Raw genomic sequence first — 23,250 nt, 5'->3', positions numbered from 1 at the left:
CCCCACTGATCGTGGCTTTCGTATTTGTATAAAATGCGATTGACAGGTAGGTGATGCATATATGGGGTACATGGACGAGCTAGCGAGCAAAGTAACCTTGGGACCTAGATTGGCTTTATTTTATTGTGACCCTTAAACACTTTTTATGTCATATACTTTCTAGGGACATATGTCTCCCTTTTTCATATTTGGGTTGTATAACTTTGTTCCGCGACTTTAGCGATGTTTTATTTATGAGATTTATTTTAGACCTTGCATGTTTTACACCTTCCCATTTGGATATTTTTATAACAGGTTCAGGTTTTGTTTTCAGGTTTTAAAAATTACAGGTTTTTACCCAAATGAACCTATTACAAACATATCCATGCAGTTTTTATCTAGAATTATGTGTTTATTTTTCCGCAACGAATGAGGGTGTCACAGGGATCTTGGCACCAATGCGGGTCAGGTCACATGGGCCTGCACGAAGACCATGAAGTAAGCTAGTAAGCAGCGAGATAAAATAAATCAGGCGACAGGAAGGCTACTTACTCGAAGTTATAACCCATTTCTCGAAGATGTAATCGGCTGGAGGCTGGATGGAGTCCTTCCTCACAAAGAAGAAGTCCTCAAACCATTTCTCATCACGGGATTTGGACACGTGTCTGAATGGAGCCTCTCCACGGCCCCGGAATGAGAATTGACCCCTACCCAGGGACCTGATGTTTTACATATGGGCTAGATCGCCCAGAGTGATAGAGTTACCAGTGTTCTGACCGGCGGCCAGGGAGTAAAGAAGAACCCTCCAGATGGCAGCAGAAATTTGTGCCATGGCGAAATTATTCGTAAAGATGAAGTCTTGGATGAGTTTGGGAAAAGGAAAACGGAGGCCATATTTAAATGGGTACAAATAAAAACAGACCCATCCGGGACGAAGGGCGTCGGCTTTCTGACCCGGTTCAGGGATGGCAATATCCACCCCGTCACCAAGACCAAGCAAACCCTTGATCGTGGGAATGTCAGCAGCAGTCAAAGCAGAGTCGCAGTCGTGGGGATACTTAAAGAGTCCCCGAGAAGGAAAGGTTGGGTCAAGGTTGCGGTCAGCGGGTGCGGAGGTTGATCGAGTTTTACCCATGGTGGAAAAGAGAAAATGGAAATTAAAGGAGAAAAGGGGAAGAATACCTGGTGAAAGAGACGGAGGGGAGTGGAACAGTGAAGCCGGCAAGATGAAAGAGGAGGGAAGTTGAGGGTTTAGAGAGAGGGAGAGTTTTGAAATAATTTGGGATTAATGGAAGTGGAAGGTGGAGGTTGAGATTATAAAGGAAGAGAGAGGGAGTAGGGTGCGAGTAAAGAGGAAATGGGCGGCTGAAATGATGGAGTTGCATGAAAAGAAGTGCAAATGACGGCCTAGGGTTTTTAGCATTCGATTACGTAAATTCCTTGCTCGACACCTCGAAGCGTACCTCACAAGAAATTTGGGGCAAACTGTTTGGGCTAAAAATAGCATAATAAGGAAGGCCCACTTAATAAAATAAAAGGCTATAGGAGGAGTGATAAGGAGGAAGGAAGCCCGTGATTAGGAAAAGGGGGAACGGGCTGAAAGAAGACCAGGGGGCCCAACAGAGGAGATGTCCGGATTAAGGAAAGACACTTTAGGGAGAAGTTAGAGAGAAGTTAGGGAGAAGTTAGGGAGATCAGGGAGAATCGGAGAAGGCGGCCAAGTATGAAAAGAGTTCTTATGGAAATTATATATCCTTTCCATAATCAAAGTAGGACACATCTAGGGTTTTCACCCTATAAATAGCTAAGGAAGCAAATCAAGAAGGACATTCAACAACGCATCCACACACATACTCACGTCAAGACATTAGCATATTCTTATACCCAAATATACATCCGTCCAAGATCTTGCAGGCCTGACGCCTCGCGCCAGCAGGATTAGCTTTACGTTTTAATTATAATCATCCACCTATTCAAGTATAGTGCAATATTTGGCAGGTACCGTCCCTCCCGCGGTTGTTCCCACATTGGGTTTTCCGCGTGACCAAATCTTACGTGTCAATTTACATTACGTATTTTATTTCTATATTTACTTATCAACATACGAACAATCATACGATCAACCAACGAGTAAGAGCGCATTGACCCTAATCAATCAATTCGGTAAAAAATACTTAAACAAAGACAATGATCATAAAATACGAATAAGAGACTAACCAATACTTGAGTAATAAAAGAAAGAAAGAAACAATGTCACAATTAATCGGAAGATAGCTTCAGTTTACGATCCAAGAAAGGGAGGATTAGTCCTCATAATCTTCTAAGCAAAAGTAATTAGGGTTCTAAAAGATTTTCCCTAAATTACAAAGTATTCCAATATCAAGATTGTAGATACCTCATTTATACACCTCCCACCAATTACCTAGTGATGATTGGGCCGCGTGTTTAACATACGTTGTGATTTTATGACATTTAATAAATCCGTCGACAAGTGGTAGCCAAACATTTGTGTCAACCCCTTGGTAGTCATCTACGTTCCGATATGGTTGTTTTGATAGTAATTAGAGTTCATTTGGAGTCCGGGTCAAAAATCGTCTAAGTCCGAGTTGGAATATTCTGGAATTCTATTACGCTAATATTAATTTAATTCTATTTTACACGAAATATCTCGCCTTGTAGAATGAGGAACTCCTATATCTTCCTCTTTCCTATTTCAAACCGCGGAAATCTTTCTTGCTGAGGTGGAAGGGCCTAGGGAAAGGACGCAGTGGTTGTTACGGCTCTTGGAAGCGTCACAGCTCTTGTTGCACCTATTCCTGGCCTGTTTCCCAGCAATTTCGAATATTTTCTAGCTCTTTTTTGAATCTAGTATAAATAAAGGGTTTCGTCCTTCATATTTTTCACGCGAGTGTCCGCCCCTTCTCTTCTCTCTTTGCATTCTAGACCTACACTATTGCTTTTTGACCACTACGTGCTTGATCAATTGACTACGTAAGCCCGAATCATTTTGTGTTACCCGTCTCATTGCATGACCGACCAATTTGACCACTACACATAATCAATCAATTAAGCTTGTATTTCTTGAGCAATCAAGGGCACTTTCACACTACATTAAATCGAGTTGAGTTACCTTTAAAGGACAATTAAATTAAATCTCCCTTCACTAACATGTAAGTCTGAGGGTGTAAATCCCATCTTTTAATTATGTAATTATTGTATTTTGTAACATCTTGTAAGAATTTATATTATAGGGATGCTCACGAGTCGTAATTATTTCATAAAATCAAGTTTTAAACCTTTTGACGAAAACAACAGAGATTGGACGTGGGGAAGAATCGCACCAACTGATGCGCCTTCTGGAGCAGACACAGCACCGGCCACGCCTTCTTCAGGGGCTGCTTATCAGCGACTGCTCTTCTTTTTCTTCCTCGAGTCCTTTTTGTTCCGTTTTTGTTCTTTTCTCTCTTTTCTTCGTTTTTGTTCTTTATTTCTCTTAATCCTTTAAAATTAGTATACGTAAATCGTTTTTTTATCAATTTCTCTTCGTCCTATATTCCTAATAATCCATATTAGCGAGTTTTCACCACCGTCTCAAATCCGGGTTTATGAGGTTCGATTTTCTCATATTGAATCTCTCAAATTCGACCTTTGTATATGTTTTAGTTCATCTTTCACCTTTAACCTGACCTTTAATCATTAATTCGATCTTTCTAATTCAATTAATTCGACTAGTCCGAGTTTGTAATTTGTAAATCAATTCTAATTCACTTTTCTTTGATAATCCGCCGCATAACTTGGCTTTGGCGAGTTTATGACATCTTTATACTCTGGAACATGATTAAATCACTTCCTTTGATTTATAATAAATCAAAACAATCGATTAAATCAACCAATTAACGCTAACGGCTGCGGATATGACTCTCATAGTCGGAACCCACCTCTAGAATAGACGTAGTGTCTGATGCGCCTCTTCCAGAGGACGTATCATCTGTTACGCCTCTTCCAGAGGACGCATCATCAGTTGCGTCTCTTCCGAGTTAGCTTCTGCCCATAAACTGAGTTCGCCTCGATATAATTCCTATGTATTCCTTATAATCGACTAATACGTTTTTCTATCGCCTAATGTTGATATTTTCGTTTTTGTAATTTTATTTCTTCTTATTTTTCTTATAATTTCTTTTATTCTTTTTATTTCTTTTTCTTTTCATTAAGAACTTCTTTTGAGAATCCTTATGACGTAAATTCGATCCTTTTGACTTGTAAATTATGATTTATATTTTGTGTTTGTATGTTTTATTGCTTGGCTTTGTCACATGTAATCAATGTAAATATCCACTTTGACCATCTATTCTAAATTAATTGTCCATCGATATAGTTTAATTTCACATGTTAAGGTTAAATCTAATGTGTGGCATTCATTAATATAATTAACAGTATCAACTATAAGTGACTTTCCCAATCATTAGTAGTGGCCGCTATCCAGGCGGACGGGATTAGGTGTTCGATTAAAGAACTTCCTAGTACGTTCTCTCACCCCTTCATCAGATATCTGGTATCTCCTGTGTTCATTGGCATCGCGAGAGTCATTCTAGACATAGAATGCTAAGGGTAACGGATTTCATAGTATTCATGTCAATACTTTATGTCTTGACATGGCATGAAGTAATCAAACGGTTTCCTGATTTCTATAAAAATTGATGGCGACTCCTCAAATGCAGACTTGTTCAATCTTTCACTGGTTTCTAAGCCTCTCAAACCGGTTATGGCACAAGAGGTGCTTTGTTTACAAAGTTCCTTGGGAAGAAGTGCCACCGCTTAAAACTTCCAACGCGTGGGTGTGCGCGGTGCGGCTGATGTTGTTCCACAGTTTGGCGACTCCGCTGGGGATAATACACTTAGACTTGATCTAGTGTTCCCCGTGGTTAAACTTGAACAAGGTTGGAAAATATTTAATATAAGACAATTGTTGATTATGTAGATGCCCGCTATCTGTAGAATCCTAACAAACACCTGATGATTATAGGGCTATAAGTCTATAACATGTTTCAGAAATCGCTGCGTTTAACCGATAATTTTTATGACATTGCGTCGGAAAACTCAAAAACCTGTAGATGTGGGAAATCGGTATATCCACGGGGTGCTTTGAAAAAGGAGTCGCCACCAAATTTAAGGAAATTTGGAAACCATTTTGAAAAGAGATTTGAGTTCGATGTGAAAGTACGTGGTGGGGAGTTCGTTAATAAAACACCCACCCCCACCTGTTGTAAACAACGACCTCTACTAATGGACTATGATAGCTAATCGGATAAGACTATGATCGTTGTATAAAAGTGCAAACACCCTTTTTGATCCTAACATGTGAATTCCGTTCTATGTCAATTTAATGCAATTAACTCGTCGAGTAGTTTAGTATGCGAATTCATTTTAAATAAAAACGCAAAAAAAAGAGAGGGATAAAAAGGCTTACGCTTAGCATAGGATAGATTAACACACCGTTAAAGTTAGTATAAAAATGACGTGCTAAATTGATACAAATTACATGTTAAGCATTTCGAAAACAGTAGCAAGGTGCCAAGTTTAAGACGAGTTTTGAAGGTGCAAACGATGTCGAATATGGGTGTTATTGGACTCGTTGGAATCATGGAAGTGCAAAGTTAGCAAATATGGTCAAAGGAGTGGTCAATGGTTGCTCTAAGGGTGGTCAAATGGGTGCTAAACAGGTGATGGTCACGGACTGGACTGTTGCGTTTTTTGGGCAGTTTGGTTACGGACAAGGCCTGTTTCGATGGTTTTTTGAAGGGGTTAGAAAGCTTCTCTAGGTCCAAATTGGGACAATCATAGCTTGGAGTCTAAGGAAGGTTGTGGTTGTGTTGGTCGTGGTCGAAAGTGGCCTTAATGCGCTGTTGTGAGGAGTTGTACATGGTCTGGTCGCGAGTGCATTCAATTATGTTATAGAATTGTTAATCGATTTTATATGCTACGTCGAAGCACCCTAACATGTCTAATTAGGTTATTTAATCAATCTAAAGTCATCGAATTGAATTATAAGTCAACAATCAGAGGTCGGGTTAATATGCAAACGGTCATTTGGTTGGTCGAATTGAGCAAAATGCAAGAGAGGCCAAAACCCGTGAAACAATGTCATTGTTTGGTTTATTAATGCCCTCCCTTGAACACGAGGATATGTAAATGAGCGAGGATAATCGCCAATGGCAAGTAAGACCTTTTAAACTCGAGTCAACACGGGTGCTCATGGTGGCACTTTAACTCATACTCGGACTAAACTAGTTTCGATGTTAATATGTTAGACGATAAACAATAATAAACGAAATACAAAACAAACTAAATAAACAACATAAAAAAAGGAAATAAGAAGGGAAAGAAGGAGGATTTGATACAACCTCAACCTACATGTATCGTTGACACCGTCTTGGGTCGTAATCGATCGTATATTTTGTCTCGAGGGGCCGTCGTCGACGAAAGTTGAAGCAAACACGTGTTTTGAAGGAATTGCGCAGCGTTTTTCAAACTTGATTTGTGAACTCGTTTCTTGATAAAAATTCGATTGGAAAGATGTTTTAGAATCATGGAAGAACTTAGATTTTGAAAGTGCAAACGAACAGGGATCTTTTTGAAGAAATAGGCACAAAAATCGAGGCAAAAGGCAGGCTGTTTTACGCTTGAAATAACGCGAAAACAGAGTGTTTGAACACTCTGTTTTTTGAGCCAATTCGAGCTTTATTTAGGGTTTGTTTCTGCAGTTTGATGCTTGTTAATGGTATTAGGATGTGTGTAGAGCTTAGAGGAGCAAAGGGATTGAAGGTAGGAGGTATTTATAGGGAGTTAAAGTAGGGTTTGGTAGGGTTGAGAGCAGTCGGGTCTCCGTTTGCATAGCTGCTATCTAGCTGCTATTTCTAGGGTTTAGGGCGCGTTTTTGATGTGATTCATATTTGTGCATATTTAGTTCTCGAACTAGCCTTGTTCCTATGCTTTCTAGTGCTTATTAGGGTCATTTCTTATCTTTAGTTCCCTACTTTGCATATTGTTTGAGGTTTTGTGTCCTTGGTAGGAGAGGATCGCTAACCTTGCACTTATGGAGAAAATTAAAGCTAAATGGATTGCATCTAATGACCAAGCATCAAAGAGGAGACCATTACTAAAGGCCTAAGTGAATAAATGAAGTAGAAATGGGTAATGATGAGAAGCCCCACGATCTACCAACGATCCCCACGGATCCTTGAGGCAGTCAAGGAAGAAGAAGAGCTGAGCAAAAGATCCGGGCGTCTCAAGCACTGATCCAGGCATCTCAGCCCTCAATCCTAGCATCCCAAGCTTTGGTCGGGCGTCTCAGTGCTCTATCCGAGCATCTCAGCCTCAGTCGAGCGGATCCTTAGGCAACAATTTGCACGGCTCCCTCTAGGACTTGCAAAGCACTAATCATCTTCTTAGGGACTTAATCATCATTTAAGCCTTAGTTACCCTAATACTTGTACTTAGTATAAATACCCCATTGTTTTATGGGATTAGACACCAAGTTTTAATCAAGTTTTATCAAGTTTAAGAAGTTTAGCTAGTTAGAATTTAGCATTAATCAAGTTTATCAAGTTGTAATCTCTTAATCAAATATTAATCAAATCTCAAACTCTCTTTAATCCTTCAATTGTTCTTAGTTCTAATTTGGGTAATTTGAAGATTATTTGGGTTTATTGAAGACTTGACAACTCTTCATCATTCATCAAGTGTTCTTCTATTATCCTTAGCTTATTATTTGGATCATCCTCAATTTGGTATAATCCTTTTTTACCCTTGCTTATTTATTTACTCATTCACCATGTTTGACTTTTCTAATATGATTGACACCTTCATTAGCATGTTTACCATAGTCATGAGTGAGTAGTCACCTAGCTAGGGTTAATGGGGGATTAGGGGAACTATAACATGGGGGTAGATCCATACTTAATCTAATATGTTATCATAAGATTGCTTACTTGTTGTAGTGTTAACCTATGCACATGTTATGCTTGATGAAATGCTAGACTATGAAACCTTGTATTTATTACCCATCTCTTATCTTTTCAACAAGATTTGTAAGATATAAACTAACTCGAGTCTTGTTAGACGATGCATAGAAGTGAATAGGAAGAAAGTAAGTCGATTTGTAGGTGTGGTACAGTCTAGACGACTTGGCTCCGGGAACCAAATCTTTCTATGAACTGTAAGACATAAACTAACTCGGTTCCTCTACAACAGTAATTGCTTGCAACTATGAAAACATGTTTGTATGATCACCACCATGAAATCCCCTATGAACCCATGATACCCTAGTGTCTTAATCTATTGTTTACAAACCCCCTCTTTAACTGCTTGTTTTGCTTTCATTTCTTTACATTTCATTGCTATAGTAGTGTAGCTTGATACCCCATATCTCAACCCAATTTGTGACACCCTTAAGACATAGCTTTCTACAACTGATAACTTAATTCAATACCCGTCCTTTGGGATCCGACCTTTACTTAGCACTCTACTAAGAGTAGTTTGTTTAGTTATAAATATTGTTTTTGTTGGTTGACTTAGACGACAAAATTTCGAACCGCACCAAAAATGGCGCCGTTGCCGGGGACGATGTTCTATTGGATTGTTGTCTTTTGTTGTTCTTAGTTGTGTCTTTCTTAACCTTGGGGAATTCAAACTCCTCAAGGTAGTTTTAATCGTTTTCTAGTTGTTGGCTATTTGCATGTCTAGGAGATCACAAGGTAGACCTTTACCTATTGATCCCGAAATTGAAAGAACTTTGACCAATCTTAGAAGAACCGCTAGAGGGGCTTTAACAAGTTTGGGTATTGGATAACTTGTGGACGTCAGTGTTATCTAATCGGATAGTGTTGTGTTTACCAACCCTTTTGCAAGAGAAGGAGAGGAGAACCCAATTCAAAACCAACCACAAAATCAACCCACAATGCTTAAATTTTCATCTCATTCCGTACCTACCGAGGAGAACCTACCAAATGGTACTCCAACACCACCTCACTTAACCGGTAATTTCATTGCCAAATCCGCATTCATACAACTAGTTGAGAGAAGCCAATTTGGAGGGATGCCTAGTGAAGATCGTCATCTACACATGGAAACTTTTTGTGACTATTGTGATGATATCTCTCAAACCGGAGTGACCCAATATCAAATTCGATGGGTGTTGTTTCTTTTTTCCTTGATCGGTGTCGCGAAGCAATGGTTGAAGAGCCTAGACAAGGCTACTCTTGATATTGATTCATGGAAGAAGTTAGCACTTGCCTTCTACAAGAAGTTCTATCATCCGGAGAAGACTAACATGTTGAGAGCCCAAATCATCGGGTTCAAGCAAAGGGATGAGGAATCATTATATGAAGCATGTGAGAGATTTAAGGATACTTGTCGTTCTTGTCCACACCATGGACTTAGTGAGTGGTTCCTTGTACAACAGTTTTGGAACGGCTTATATGAAGACTCACGAAATGTGCTTAATATGGGATCCAATGGGAGGTTCACCAAAGTTGATGACAATCAAACATGGGCCAAAATCGAAGAGATGGCGGTTCATAATTCCCAATATAGTAGGCCTCGAAAGGCCACTAGAGGAGGAAAGCATGAGGTAGATTCCATCACACAATTGGGTGCTCAACTAAGTGCTCACATCGACACCATCAACTTGAAGTTTGAGAAGGCTATGACTAAGCTTGATGAAGCTTCCAAATCACCCAAACAACATGTCAATGCTATGATGGTACATCCTCAATCCCAAATGGTGTATGTGAAAGTTGCGGAACCTTGGGACATGATCAAAATGAATGTAGGGGAACAAATGAACAATTAAATGCTTCCCAAGCATACAAGAATGGCACCCCTTACTCCAACTACTATAATGAGAATACCAAATTCCGTCCAAATCTCTCATACAAGAGCCAAAATGTCCAAAACCCTCAATCCACATACACACCACCCCCAATGAGAAATCCTACTCAAAGACCTTACTACACTCAACCCAATGACCAAGCCTTTGATGTCCAAAAAGCGGTCCTCAAAATGCAAAAGAGCCAACAAGATTTCTTTGCTCAAATGCAAAGAGATAGTCAAGCCAAAGAAACCACCATCAACAACATCCTTGCTCACACCAAAATGTTGGAGACTCAATTGTCTCAATTAGCATCTTCTAGCTCCCAAAGACAAAAGGGACAATTACCTCCTCAAGATAATCCTGCCACAAGACATGAGACTATCAATGCTATCCACTTGAGGAGTGGTACTAGATATGAGGGACCAAAGGTGCAAATTGAAGAAGGAATCGTTGAGAAGAATGACAAGCAAAGTGATGTGATTGAGCCACTAAGGAGAAATCCTAAGGTGGTAGAGACAACAACCAATGACTCATCAAAGAAGAGAAATTAAGAGAAGGCTAAGGAAACCGAGAAAGACCCTATTGTGATTAGACTTCCCTTCCCAAGTCGCCAAACTAAGCCCAAGTTTGATGAGCAACTTGGAAAGTTCATGGAGATTGTGAAGAACTTAGATGTTTCTATACCATTCACGGAGCTAATCCATCATGTTTAGGCCTATGCAAAGTACATGAAAGATATCCTTACCAAGAAGAAGTCCATCCAAAAATTGGAAACCATTGCCTTTACCAAAGTAAGAAGTGCAATTCTACAAGGGAATTCTCCTCCAAAACTCAAAGATCCGGGGAGTTTCTCCATTCCATGTACCATTGGTGATACCACAATTAACAAGGCATTATGTGATCTAGGTGCAAGTGTGAGTGTCATTCCATACTCGGTATGTGAAATCTTAGGAGTGGGAGAGCTCAAATGCACCAATATGACCTTACAAATGGCGGATCGTTCAATAAAGAAACCACTAGGAATATGGGAAGATGTACCCGTGAGAGTTGGGAAGTTCTTCATACCGGTAGACTTTATCATTGTTGATATGGAGGAGGATTCCAATATTCCAATCATCTTAGGAAGACCTTTATTACACACCGCCGGAGCGATGATTGATGTGAAACATGGAGAGCTCACCCTTGAAGTAGGTGACGAAACAATCATCTTCAACCTTGATAAGACTATGAGAGCTCCCAATTTGTTTGAACTATGTTTTATGGTTTATCACTATACTCGGAAGGGTAACAAGAAGAAGATGGAATCTCCATTCAAAGAACAAGGAAAAGATGGAAATCTCAAAGAGAAGGGCAAAGACACACCGTCCAATTGGAAGAAAGATATTGATGATGTTGAGATGGCTCTATTCGGAGAGCATGGAATTTTTCACAACAAGAATGAGAGCTTGCAAAGCTCACCCACAACAAGTTTTGATGGAGGCCTCATTGGCCATGATAACAAGGAAGGAGAATTGATCTCATCAACTCATGATCCACCCTACATAGGGGAGAAAACAAATGAAGTTTATGGTCTATGGGACAATGAATTTGAAGGATTGGTTAATCCCTACATTGGGAATGCTATGACTCTAGACCAAGGCTTGATGGATCCTTGTCAACACTTTTACTCGGACTACCACAATGAAGATAACAATGTGCAAGGGTCTATGCAAGATCTTTACCATGAGAATGAACAAGCCTTTGACTACTTCTACAAGGTGTTGAGCAACATCAACAACACCTTGGCTTTGCCCCCTTGATACCTCTCATAAGAAGGAGAGTTTAGTGGAGTCCTCCGTAAACCACCATTTGTAAATATTCTAACCCCTTAACTTGCATTTCTTTTAACTTGTACATTACTCATTTTTGCATTGCATTCTACATGCTTTGTTGATTAACTTGTGCAACATGAGAGCAAGTGAGGGAGGGATTTTAATATGCTTCAAATGTGTAGTGTTTGATGATCATGTGTGGGGGAAGCACATGCCTAGGCTAACCAAGCCTTTGTAATGCTACCCAAGAAGAATTGAAAGAAGAAGAATCAACACGGGGTGAAGACCCACGAGCAGACCTGAGCTCGTGGGGTTTGGGAAAGGACTGCATAATGAAATCTACACTGGAGTAAAAATCTGCCCGAGCCGACTTCAAGTTGAGCAAGCCCATGCTCAAATCGCCCGACCTGATCTCAAGTCGTGGGGACTGAAAGTGTTCTATATTTTCAAATTTGCACTGGAGTACAAATCTGCCCGTCTCTATCTCAAGTCGAGTGACTCAGCTGAAAAACCGCCCTACTTAGTGCTGAGACGCCCGTCACCAAAGGTCTCCAGAAAACTCATTCTCCACTGACCCCAAAATCCGCCCGTCCTGACCTGTGTTACCATAAAACACGGTACCAAAACCCCCCTTCTTCATTTCATTTTATTACATTCAAACACAAATACCATTATTTCCCTCACTTCAACCTTCAAACCCTCATCCAAAAACAACAAACTCTCATCCAAATTCACCCAAATCAAGTCCAAACTTCCTCAAAACAAAAACAAATAACTCCTTAATCAACACTAGACCATTCAAAACTTCAATTTCTTCAACAAATTCAATCAATTTCTCTAGGGTTGGTGAAATTTCAAAAAACCCCCAAATTGATTAGGCATTCTTTTGAAACTTGAAGAAAGAAGCATTCAGGCATTTACTAGGTGTGTTGATACAAGAAGGAAAGCAATGGCAAGGACCAAGGGAGGAATCAAGGCAACAAAAACACCAACAAAGTCTAAAATACAACAAGCTGTAGCATCCAAAGCAATGGTCTTGGTACAAAGGGAGCAAGCTACTACTTCAACTATCCATGCTATTGAGGAAGCTACTAATGCCATCCCGGAAGTAGAAAAATTGAAGAACTATTCGGAGATAACTTTCTTAACCGATAAACATAGGAATGCATTCGAATCCCTTACCAAGAAAAAGATTCTAGCAATAAAATTTCTATGCCAAGATGCTTTGAGACAATTGGGTGTCCTTGAACAAACAAAGGCATTTTTCGAGTCCATGGGGTTAAGAACCCTCTTTGAAATGAATGAATTGACTTACCCCTCCTTGACTTTGGAGTTCATTAGCTCCTTGAGGGAGTATAAGATTGAGACTCGAGAATATGAAGAATTCCGTCTTGAAAACAAGACTAGAACAATGCTCAAAAGTGTATTTGGCGATATATTTGGGTTTACCTACCATGACCGGTTCAAAATGAAACCATTGGAATTTGATGCCGAACCAATTTGGCTAGCTATCTCTGGTCGTAAGTTCACTACTTTCAAAGAATGTCATGCCTTGTACATTCATCATCCGGGTATAAGGTATTGGCACACGTTCGTGGCAAACACTTTGATTAGTAGAAAAGAAGCCAATCACTTGACGTAATTAGACTTTGTTTACCTTGAATCTTTCTTGAATGTTGGTGGGAGACCCAAGAGCGATTATAATGTTCTTCAACTATCGATAAAAAGAGGGTTGAAAATTGAGAATGGGAAAGAGGGTGCGGCCTTTATTGTTAATGGAGGCTTGGTGACGAGGTTGGCTAGACATTTTAACCCGGATTTCAACAAGGATAACACCTATAAATCGGTTAAAGGAAGCCACCTTCTTGACATGAGCTACATTATTCACAAGTTCCAATGGGTCAAGCACGATAACTTAGACCATAACTATGAGTGGCTCATCAAGGATGCCAAGTCCATTGTCTTACCGAGTAAGATTTGTCGCATCTCCACCCGCCGGACTAACTACCTCCTCCCCGTTTCCGAGCAAGCCGAGACCGTCATCGAACAAAAACAACAACCAAGAGAAGAACCCTCATCCTCCATTGTTACACCACCTTATCCCTTTGCCTACCAAGAATTCAAAGCTAATGGTGCTAAGGCGGCGGGCAATGACTACTTGACCCAACTAATGCAACACATGCATAGAGAAGCTCACAATGACCGGGTGAATGCATATTACACCCAATATCCACCCCTCTACCATCTTGCTAGGCAAGGACCCCTTGATCCTTCGAGTTCTTTGCCGGATTGGGTGGATAGGAAAGTGTTCTTTCCTAATGCTTCTCGAGATGAAGAAAGGGATACAAGGGGAGTGGAGAAATTTGATGATGAGAGCGGGGAAGATAGCGGGTCTTGTCAAGATGATAAGGAAGAAGAGCAAAGTTCAAGTTCAAGTAAAGAGAATGATGGTGAAACCTCCGGTTCCATGGAGGTAGATGATGATGATGTCATGATGAGTGACAATTGATGGTTGACAAAGCATGAAAGAGGGCACTACAATGCGAGGTTGATCACTTATGCTAGTACCAAACTATTCCATTGTAAGTCTCCGCGGGTCGTTTATAGTCCATTAGACTTGCGTACATAAGCTCGCCAGCCGTAAGCAGAGATCGTACTTGAAACACGGTTCTGGACGCCTCAAAGTTGCGAATGTGCTACTAGCCAGTTAATATCAAACCGACTGCTTCATGTGTGCTGGGGTGGCTGAGCCTTCTATTTGAAAACAAAGCCTGATGCTGGTGCTAGTGCTGGTTGCTGGTGAATGGAAATATCCCAAAAGGAACACATCGTTCGAAGGTCTTATCAACCTGCTGGTGAAGGTTCGCGGACCAGCTGGTGCTTATTGCTGGAATGTTCACGGACTTACTGGTGCTTATTGCTGGAAGGTTTGCTGACCTACTGGTGCTTATTATTGGAAGGTTCATGGACCTACCGGTGCTTATTGTTGGAAGGTTTACGGACCTGCTGTAGCATATTGCTGGAAGGTTCGCTGACCTGCAAGTGCTTATTGTTGGAAGGTTCGCGGACCTGCTGGTGCATATTGCTAGAAGGTTCACTGACCTGCTAGTGCTTATTGCTCAGAAAATGTGATCCATAGCTCAGTATGTCGAGCTGCTCATGGAGCCCCATTTGCCTCAACGGACGTAACCTATAGCTCAGTTATACTAGAGCTGCTTACGGGTGACGGCTAGCTGTGATAAACTTGTGGATTGAGTTTGTTTAATCGGGTTCGTAGAGCCCCTAATTGAAAACGATTTCTAAAATGGAATGTTTTAGAGCCCCCAGTTGATTGTTGATGTGTTTGTGATGCTATCGGGTGTACAAACCTGTTAGCAATGGTGCTTCAGTTCTGCAAATGTACCTGTAATAAACTAAAACAGTACTATATAAAGTAAAAATGCTTCACATAGTTAAATCACATAGCAAATTTGAAGATTGAATTTGATTTTGATTTTTCGAAAGCCACGATTATCGAAAAAAAGTTGATTGTTTTGAACTCATCGAAATTCAAAAGACTTGGATTTGAATTTTGAATTTGAAAGTTGAAAGATTTGAATTTGATTTAAAATGAGGCTTGAATTTTGAATTTGATTTGAAGTGAGGTTTGAATTTTGAATTTGAAAGATTTGAATTTGATTTGAAGCGAGGTCTGAATTTTGAATTTGAAAGATTGAATTTGATTTGAATTTGATTTGAAGTGAGGTTTGAATTTTGAATTTGAATTTGAAATATTTGAATTGATTTGAATTTGAGGCCTGAATTTTGAATTTGAAAGTTGACAGATTTGAATTTTGAGAGAACATATGACTCTTGATGACTCGGGTACTTGACATACGAAGTTGACCCGGATTGATTCGAATTAGGACAGACTCCTAAATGTGCAGGAACCTTAGCTGAGATGGCTGACACAGACGTGAATCGAAGTTGAATGGTATAATAACTCCCCAGCAAGTCTTTCTCGAAATGCAGACCATATCAAGTTGAACATCTTTGCCAACACCATCAGATAAAGCTCGTTTTGAAGCCTGAAAATTACTCATTTGAATCTAGATCCTCATCCTAGCCTAAATCGAATACTAAGACTGACTCGGTTAAAGGTGGCTTGATTTGGACTTAGTTAAGGCTCGTAAGAAATCGACAAGATGAAAAGGTAGATGGTGGGTGGATTAAATCCCTTATTTTGAAGGACTGCCTACGTATTCACGTGGAGCGAAATCAAATCCGACGTAGTTCGATGAGGTGCATAAAATTGGTTTTTTTGTTTGTTTGTGTGTACACACCCGAAGGTTTCACCTACGGTATCATGTTGTATCCTGTTCTATCCTGCAAGGTACCGTTAAATCCCGTGTTTGGGGTTGGTGTAAATGGCTTGGATGCTTTGGGATGTGGAGTTTTGTAATAAGGGGTTTGAATGGTGAAACATCACTCTGAAGGTTTGTTTTGTGGTGCTTAGGCCAATTGGTTATGGCTGCTGATGTGGTTGGAAATGGTGTCTCGAGTTTGATGAAACCCGAGTCCAAATGGGTTGGAAAATGATGTGGGTTCAAATTTCCATGTCTGAACTCTATAGGCTTTGGTATAATGACACAAGCTCAATGAATCCTCAAAAATCCGGACTATTTCCCTGTGACTGTCTCGAGAAGGACTTAGGGGTATAAGGTTGCTAATTGACACGTGCAATTTATATAGTCTTTTTAGCTTCTTATTGCATGCATTTCCATGTCGATTTCATAGTTTTGTATTGCAAAATGCCCCGAATAGGTTACTTTGGTTTTTGTTTCGTCTCATTTACAGGAACGGACCTCAAAGTGGTGAAATCGTACCTTATTCGTTCCTCCTAGCATGCATTTATGGAGATGGAGGATTTAGAGCGGAAGTGCTATGCCTCGGGAAGCATGAGGGAGTCTTAGAAGCTAACCAAATGAAGATCAAGCTGTTTTCAGTTGTTGAGTACTCGATCGAGAGCCCTTTTACTCGATCGAGTGGTTTTTACGATTCAAGGTGTTCGATCGAGTCCCTGTTGAACTCGATCGAAGGGTGCTAATTTGGAGGCTCTCGATCGAATGTGCTGATTGTTCGATCGAGAGGATTTGATGAAGAATTACTCCATCGAGAGGTCTCAAATTCCTTGATCGAGTACTTTGCTTAATTACACGGGATTTTCTATTCCGTGATTATCTTAGTTTATTTAATAAACACTCTTCCCTATATAAGGAAGAGGTCATTAGGTTAAACATATCTTTTATCATACTTTACACTCTTAATCAGTCCCTAATTTTCTTGAAGCAGACACTTTGTTTTCCTTCCTCCTTTGCCACGTTACTCGTGTTCTTATTGCCAGATTCTTATCATTAATTTGTAATCCTTTTTACTCTTTACTATTAATTTAATTTTTCTTGTTTTCTCTTCATTGTTTTGCTTCTTAATTTCTGTTTAATCATTGTTATTAGTTTATGCGATATTGTTCTTTATTATTCTTCTATAATGTCTCTTGTTAGTTTATTCATCGTTGTTATTGTTAGTATCATTAATAGCATGAGTAGTTAATTCTCTCCATGTTAGGATTAGGGGAGTCATGGTAGTGAGTTGACGATGTTCTGAATAGGTTAGATGATTAAATTGTGAGAACTGTTTTATGACAATATAACTGTAATCGTTTAGTTGAGTGCACGCTTCTGAATCCGTTAAATTGGTTAAATTCAATCCTGGATCGGAAGATTGGAATGAATAGACCTTTTATGAACAGTAGACTACCCTAATGAGGACGGAAGTTAAGTTGATTGTAATCTAGGGTGGATAACGGACCGGAAGGACCTTTCCCTTAACCTTCTCACATTAGATCGTCTGAATTGTTTACAACTGAGTTAATTAATTGCCATGGTGAACCGAATTCCTAGCATACTTCTATTTATCTGATCACATTTTTAATCCTCTTTACTTTTACTGCTCTTTTGTCTTATTTTCTTGCTTTAATCCTTTTTGTAGTTAAAAATCAATTTAAAACCCAATTTGTTACCAGACAGACTTAGATAGCAGATAGATATAATAGCCTCCCTGTGGAGATCGACCCTACTTCCGCTAGCTTCTGTTAGTTGTCCTAGGTATTTATTTTTGGTACTAAAACAACGGTATTAAATTTTGGCGCCGTTGCCGGGGAGACAATTAGCCTATTTATCTGTTTTGTTTTCTTTTGCCCTCGTCTCAGGAAATTTTTAATTCCTTGAGACAGTTCTTATTTATTTTCTCTAGTGTTGTTTATGCCCAGGTCTAGCAGGTCAGAATTAGTGACAGCTGATCCTGAACCAGAGCGGACTTTTCGCTATAGACAAAGATTGCCGAGAAAGAATCAAAAGGAAGCCTTGAGTACTTTTGAGCCTGAACTTGAACACTTTTTATTTGCAGAAGACCAGTCTTTCGAAGAAGACAATTCTATTTTTGTAGCCAATTTTGTGACGATGCCTAATATCGCGAGTCACTCTGAGCCTACAGCTGCTTCCATTCCTGAGGGTGTGTTTGGATTGAGTGATTTGGAGGTAAAAGAAAGGGAGGGAGAGTAGGGGATTTAAAATCCCTTGTTTGGATAGCAAATGAGGGTGGGGGAAAATGGAGGGGGAGAGATTTGGAGGGATTCAATTTCCTTCCTCCAAGCCTAATCAAAATCTCTCCATAATTGGCAAGATTTGGAGGGAAATTGTATCCAAACATCCACTTCCCATTCCCCCTCCTCTCCCCTTCTCTTCTCTCCCTTTCTCTTCTCTCTTTCCCCCTCCCCTCCCTTTCCCTCCACTTTTGTTATCCAAACACACCCTAAAGGTTTCAACCTTGCAACAGAGGATGGCAGTACATTTGACATTCGGCCATCTTATATCAATTTGGTCGAGAGGAATATGTACCGTGGAGTAGCTGGTGAGGATCCGCGGAAACACATGGAAGTCTTCACCGATTATTGTTCTACCATTCCCGCTACTAAGGGAGTGACGCAGGACAAGATTAAGGAAGTTTTATTTCCTTTCTCTCTGACTGATGGAGCCCGAGAGTGGCTCACTGATCTTGATAGAGTTGCAACTGGGATTACTAATTAGGAAACCCTAGCCCTAGCCTTCTTTAAAAGGTACTTTCCTCCACAACGAACTAATCAGCTGAGAGGAAAGATTACAAGTTTTAAGCAAACGCCGGATGAGAACTTATATGAGGCATGGGGTCGGTTTAAGAAGCTTGTACAGTCCGTTCCTCATCACGGTTTCGATCAGTGGTTTTTGTGCCACCAGTTTAATAATGGGTTGTATGACGATCACCGTGCTATTTTCGATGCTGCATCAAATGGTCGGTTCCAAAAGAATATCAATGATGACAAGGGATAGAGGATCATCGAGGTGATGGCTACCCATTGTGCTGAATATGGGAACCCAAGAGGAGGAATTAGAACAATTTCTTCTGTTGATAGTACAGTTGTGGCTTAGTTGGAAGCCATGAACGCTAGGTTTGACAAATTGGAGTTGCAGAACGCTGGAGATCAACAAACGGTTCACTTTTTAACTAGACAAGAAACCGTCTCATGTGAGAGGTGCGATAGTAATGATGGTCACACTGCTATTGACTGTCTAGCTGAGAAGGAGCAGGTTTTTGCATTTGAACAATATAGGCAAGGGGGCTCTTATTACAACAATCAGAGTGGGGTCCATCCTAACTTGATATGGACTAGTCAAAATGTATTGAATCCTACACCTCCACCGCAGCAGCAACAACCATATGTTCCACCTCATAAAGCTCAACAAGGCTTTCAAAAGCCACCATCTTTTCCACCGCCGCAACAAGGTGCTTCCTCCAGTGGTATAAGTGAGATGACTGAGTTGAAGTCAATGATACAAGCGTTGACTATTCAATTGCAAAAGAGTGACCAAAAAAAGATGCATCAATTAAGTCACTTGAGTCTCAAATAGTTCAACTCGCCACTAATCAAGCTTCGAGGTAGCCGGGTCATTTACCGTCCCAACCTGAAAAGAAACATCATGAGACGGTAAATTTAATTAATCTGAGGAGTGGTCTCTCCTATGAAGGACCTAAAATGTCGACTGATAATGACAAAACAGAGCCGGAAATCAATGTTGCTGCTCATGAACAGTCGCCCTTTGACGAAAGTGTGCTGAATTCGAAGAAAGCACTTGATCGACTCATTTCTGTAGGTCGATCAAGGACATTTCCTGAGGAAACTACTCGATCGAATGATACTGATACTTGATCGAGCACAGCTGAAAATAGAGACTTTGATCGAGTGCTAGAACGTGTTCGATCGAGTGAAGATGCTGAAAATAGTGCTCGATCGAAAGGAAAAGTTGGTCGATCGAGTAAAATTGTTGACGATCGTGTTGAAACTTTGGCAGAAAGAAATAAAGGTTTGGAAATTCCCATCACGGTCCCTTTCCCGAGGCGATTGCAAAACAGAAAGGTTGACAACAGTTAGGAAAATTTGCTGATATTTTAAAGAGCCTTCACGTCAACGTTCCATTCGCCGAATTGCTTACCCAGGTACCCTCTTAAATGAAATTTATGAAAGAAATATTAACGCGTAAGAGGCATATTAATGACCACGAGACGATGGCTTTGACTGAAGTGGGCTTTGCCCTAATTCAAAATAAGACACCACCCAAACTGTCTGACTCGGGTAGCTTTTCTATTCCATGCCATATAGGGACCCATTTGATTGACAATGCGTTATGTGACTTGGGAGCTAGCGTAAGTGTCCTACCATTGTCTCTCGCTAAGAGACTGGGTTTGACCAAATTTCACTGTACCAACATGACTGTGAAGATGGCCGACCTGTAACACCCCGTATTTTATAATATATTTTATTATAAAAGTATTTTATTAAATTAATTATTTCGAAGTATACGGATGCATTTTGGAAATATTTATATTTATCGTCTCCGTTCTCTATTTTATTAATTCTCATTTTAATCTACTTTTGGAAGGTTAAAATGTCCGGGCATGATTTGACTATTTTAATTTAATAATTGCTTTTCTATTATAAGCTCTCCTTGCGTTTTAATATGGTCCAATCCGTTTTCTAATCAGATAATCCATTGTATAAGCTAGTGGACCCAAAGCCCACTTGTTAATCCCTTATAAAAGAAAACCTAAACCTAGCAAGCAAGCTGCTAATCCAAAACCTACGTACTCTCTGCCGCACGCCTCTTCTCCCTTTCTCCCTCTTTTGTTCTTCTTTTCTCCCTTTGACTTCATTGTTGAATATCTTTTCTTCCTCCAAACTTATTGATAAATTATATTTTCACAATCATTGCTCTTACCTCTACAACATATTATTCTCCAAATAATTTTATGAGAATTATTTGTATGGACCTTTAGACCTACGTTCTCCTATTTTATTGAGTAAAGAAGAGGAAGAGTATTTTTATGGTGCTTTCATGGATTTGGATTCGAGTATTCTATAATGTCGGTTTTTGGGGACGTTTGCACGTGTTGGAGACAAGGATTTGATGGTCGTGTCTTTCTTGGAGGTTTTCATTAATTTGCATCATTAATTGCTAAAAAGATAACTAGGTGTTTTCTTTTAATTGTGTTTATGCCAATTGATGTAATTAATATGATTTAATGAATGTTTTGTATGATTAGTACATGTTTGATTGTTTATTATCATGTTAATTATGTTTTCACATGTTTGTATATGTTTTAATGTATTAATTATATATCGTATGTTGGTTATGTGTTTATTATGGGTGTCATGAGCGTAATTAGGGTTTACGAATAAACCCTAGTGGCGGCATGATAAGCGGCCAAGGGTGCTCTCCAAAGTTATAGCTAAAGCTAGTATAACCTTGATGATGATTCATGAGTTATAACTAAAGTTAATACAACTTTGGGTAGTTACTCTAGTTATGGCTGGAGCTACTATAACGTTGAAGTACGAGTTAAGGTTATAGCTGGAACTAACGTACCCTGAGATTATGGCTCAAGGTTATGGTTGGAACTAGTATAACTTTGAGTTTCGTGTCAAAGTTATAGTTGAGGTAAGTATAACTTCAAGTTGTATAAGTTGAAGTTATAGTCGAGGTTACTATAACCTCGCATCCAGAGTTTATGTTATGGTTAGGGTTACTATAACATTAAATGGTTAATGTTAATGTTATAGCTGAAGTTACTATAACATTGGTTGCTTATACTTGCTTCATATATTGTATTGTGTTCAATGTGTTATGTCCTTGTGTTTGCATATATCTTTAGTTACGCTTGTTCATATGATAAGTAGGATGGTCAATTATACTATCCTATGAGTTGAGTCGTGATGTTGTTCATGCATGTTAGTACAGTCGGTTATACTGTGCATTTGTTTGTTGGCTAGTTTGAATAGATTACGGTAGTTACGGTTATGTGCTATAGGAATGAACCAAAGCTACCCGTTGATGCGGGATTTATTTGGTCTATGTTCGGGATTGGGCAGAGGCAGGGGTTATACGCTCTGTTCCCCGAGTGTCGTTCAGTTTATCGAGAGTCTGGCCAGGTCTTAGACATATAGGCAGTGGTTATACGCTATATATAGTACCGTGGAGGCAGTGGTTATACGCTCCACACCGATGGAGGTAGTGGTTATACGCTCCGTCAGCTAGAGGCAGTGGTTATACGCTCTGGTAAGTTAGAGGCAGTGGTTATACGCTCTAACGGGCGTTCGCTCTATTCGCTATGCTTTGTTGCTAGCTTTATGCCTTCTGTTGCTGTGGATTGTGTGTTACCATGTTCGCTATGCTTCAATGCTAGCTTTGTGCCTTAGTTTGTTGTGGGTCGTTTGTCACTACTAGTCTTGTAAGTGTTCATGGTTTAGTGGTTGCATATGGTCTAGGTTTGCATGATTGCATTCGTTTAAGATTGATAAGTCATGGTAAGCTTTGTTGGGTCTTTCATGAGTATAGATGATCTCGCATGTTTACTGGTTTTACATTTCATTTGTTAATGATTGTTGATTATATTCAATTGTTGTAAACATGACTGGGAGAGCATCTAGTTACTCCCGACTGATTGTCGACCCCCTTTTTCAGTTGTTCGGTTTGTTCTTTGTTTGGTTGATGCTTGCTTGGGGAATGTGCGAAGCGAGCTTAATAATAAATTAGGAGTTTGTTTTGATGTTTTAAGAACCTTTGAATAATGTATTAGTTGTTTTGGATTTAGTAGCGAACCGGATTGGTCAGGTGTTTCCGCCACCTTGACCCTTTTATCAGTATCGTACTCTGATATTTACTTTATATTATGTTTTTCCTTTGTTTTATAATCCGGGTTGTTACACGACCGTACTTTATCACGACCCCTAGGTGTCTTACAGGACATACCTGTAAAGATTGGGAAATTCTTTATTCCCGTTGACTTTGTAGTTTTAGACATACCCGAAGATTCTTACACTCCTATTATATAAGGACGGCCATTTTTATTTACTGCTCGCGCAATAATCGATGTCGGGGGAAAGACTCTTACTTTTCAGGTAGGTGATGAGGAGCTGATTTTCCATCAGTCCAATGTTCGTAGGGCTCCTATGCAGGTTCA

General features: G+C 39.8%; 2 non-coding genes across 2 annotated transcripts; both read right to left on the bottom strand.

The window, feature by feature from the left end:
* Positions 1 to 9,307: 9,307 nt before the first annotated feature.
* Positions 9,308 to 9,414, bottom strand: LOC141658311 (small nucleolar RNA R71). Its single transcript, XR_012549203.1, has one exon. It is a non-coding gene; the product is annotated as a small nucleolar RNA R71 (small nucleolar RNA).
* A 9,426-nt stretch (positions 9,415 to 18,840) lies between these two features.
* LOC141658320 (small nucleolar RNA R71) lies at positions 18,841 to 18,946 on the bottom strand. Its single transcript, XR_012549212.1, has one exon. It is a non-coding gene; the product is annotated as a small nucleolar RNA R71 (small nucleolar RNA).
* Positions 18,947 to 23,250: the final 4,304 nt, after the last annotated feature.

The sequence above is a fragment of the Silene latifolia genome, chromosome 5 (genome assembly GCF_048544455.1).
Source record: "Silene latifolia isolate original U9 population chromosome 5, ASM4854445v1, whole genome shotgun sequence".
Lineage (NCBI taxonomy): Eukaryota > Viridiplantae > Streptophyta > Magnoliopsida > Caryophyllales > Caryophyllaceae > Silene > Silene latifolia.
The sequence above is the reverse complement of the archived record's forward strand: the minus strand, read 5'-3'. Positions and strand labels throughout refer to the sequence as shown.